Source organism: Canis lupus, chromosome 24 (genome assembly GCF_048164855.1).
Source record: "Canis lupus baileyi chromosome 24, mCanLup2.hap1, whole genome shotgun sequence".
NCBI lineage: Eukaryota > Metazoa > Chordata > Mammalia > Carnivora > Canidae > Canis > Canis lupus.
In genome coordinates this window covers 2259566-2262218 of record NC_132861.1, presented here as the reverse complement: position 1 = coordinate 2262218, position 2653 = coordinate 2259566, and the positions used below count along the sequence as shown (strand labels likewise).

The window sequence follows — 2653 nt, the reverse complement described above, 5'->3', positions numbered from 1 at the left end:
ATAAAGACAGTGTTTCCGAACCTGTAACTGAAGAGAAGCATTGGGCAAGTCATGAACCAGAACATCAATATTTTCAGTAGCCAATGTTTGTCACCATCAATAAACATCAAAAAATGTTGCCAGGGATCCCTGGGTGGCGCAGCGGTTTGGCGCCTGCCTTCAGCCCGGGGCGTGATCCTGGAGACCCGGGATCGAGTCCCACATCAGGCTTCCTGCATGGAGCCTGCTTCTCCCTCTGCCTGGGTCTCTGCCTCTCTGTCTCTCTCTGTGTGACTATCATCAATAAATAAAAAATCTTAAAAAAAAAAAAAAAAGAAAAGAAAAGAAAAGAAAAGAAAAAGAAAAAAATGTTACCAGTAGTTCTATCTGGGTGATAGATTTATAGGTGATTGTTATTGGTCTAACACAAACTCCTCCTTTTACCCGTAAGAAAACAGAGACGCTGAGGATTTAAATGATTGGCCCGAGTGAACCAAGATGGCGGCTCCCGTGGATCTGGGGTTGAACGAGGCCTTCACAGAACTTCAAGCCAAAGTTATTGACACTCAACAGAAGGTGAAGCTTGCAGACATACAGATTGAACAGCTAAACAGAACGAAAAAGCACGCAAATCTTACAGAGATTATGACTTTGGTAGATGAGACTAACATGTATGAAGGTGTAGGAAGAATGTTTATTCTTCAGTCCAAGGAGGTAATTAACAGTCAACTGTTAGAGAAACAGAAAATAGCAGAAGAAAAAATTAAAGAACTACAACAGAAAAAATCCTACCTCGAGTGGAGTGTGAAGGAAGCTGAGGGCAACATCTGAGAGATGCTGATGGCACGAAGGACGCAGTAGGAAACCTCCAGCCAAGCTTCCTGCCCCCTCCCATTCCTGGCAAGGGTAGGTGGGGGGCCCATGTGGAGAAACTTCTCTTCTGCCCTGATGGACTTTTTATTTGGATGATCTCATAACTCTGTGTTTTCTACTTCACCATGATACCCTTTCAGACCCCAGTTCTGTATTTTTTATCCTGGCTCTGTCTGCCACCCCTGTCCAGAACACTCTTCTCCCCTGGGGGTGAGTCACAAACTCCCAGGAGAGGGAAGATGGGAGCCAGGACAGATAGGGGAGCTCTGCCCAAGCCTATTACCTAGTTATGCTCCTTAGACCAATAAAAGGCATGTGTTCCCCCACTCCCCTGCAAAAAAAAAAAAAAAAAAAAAAAGATTGCCCCCAAACTGTACAGTTAGTAAAGCACCAGGATGAGAATGCAGGCTTCTTAACATTCAGGCCAAAACTGAGTTCTATAGAATTGCTTTTCACAACAGCACCTTTTCTTTTCTTTTCTTTTCTTTTCTTTCAACAGCACCTTTTTAAACTAGAGATCTGCAGACTATTTGATGACATTCAACCTATTTACTTAATTTATTTAATTTATTTATTTAAAGTTCAACTTTTTTTCTCAAGTAGGCTCTATCCCTACTCACCACCCAGAGACGAAGAGTTGCATGCTTTATGAGACACCTGGGTGGCTCAGGGTTGAGCATCTGCCTTCAGCTCTAGGCGTGATCCTGGAGTCCCAGGATCAAGTCCCACATCCGGCTCCCTGCATGGAACTTGCTTCTCCCTCTGTCTGTGTCTCTGCCACTCTGTGTCTCTCATGAATAGATAAATAAAATCTTTTAAAATTTTATTTATCTATTCATGAGAGACAGATAGAGACAGAGACACAGGCAGAGGGAGAAGCAGGCTCCCTGCCTGGAGCCTGACCTGGGACTGGATCCCAGGTCTCCAGGATCAGGCCCCAGACTGAAGGTGGTGCTAAACCACTGGGCCACCGGGGCTACCTGAATAAAATCTTTAAAAAAAAAAAAAAAGAGTTGCATGCTTTACCCACTGAATTTACCCCTTAGATTCAATTTATTTTAAACACTAGGTCTTTATCTTTGAGACGTAAAATAACTCTCCCAAATTCCAAACTGCATAGATGTTACAATTAAATTTTTTTCTGACATTAAGGACTCATAGAATTGCCATAAAATCCATGGATGGCACATGAAATCCCAAATTCTTTGAATGTCACCAATCTGAATTTTGCATCCACGCTTAAACACAATGTGTTTTCACTATTTTATTTCTGTTTCATGTCATATTAAAGCTCTTAATATGCTTCCAAAAAAGGGGGACATATGTATTAAATAAGAAAACGCTGCCATGTAGAACACAGATGGTAGTACGTTTTTGGCAGAAAAGAAGTTTAATGAGGCATTTTACTTATTTACTTGGAAAACTAATATGTATGAATGTTCAAATTAAGCTGTAAGAATTAATTGCTGTTTTACAATAATCAGATTTTTTTCAAATCAAATCTCCCTATTTCCATAACATTAGTAAGGAAAGAGAGTCAAATGTGATTGTAAAGCAACCCTGAGAGAGTCCTGACAATAATAAAAGAATGAAGAAGAAACTAATTTAGCGTTTTATAACTAACCACATTGCTTGTCATTTGTTGATAAAAATCAATAACAAGAGGTAATGACTGTGTAGAGCACATGTGTTTTAAATGATACATATAGTCACTGTGTCAGTTACGGTGTGAAAACATGAGGTAAGAGTTTTATCAAATTTCAGATTTGGCTGACTCACAGGGCCCACCCATATGCAAAGT

The 2653-nt window shown here is 40.5% G+C and overlaps 1 pseudogene; it reads left to right on the top strand.

Moving 5' to 3' along the window:
• The first annotated feature begins 334 nt into the window (after positions 1-334).
• On the top strand, positions 335-2422 carry LOC140616391 (prefoldin subunit 1 pseudogene; annotated as a pseudogene).
• The last annotated feature ends 231 nt before the right edge of the window (positions 2423-2653 follow it).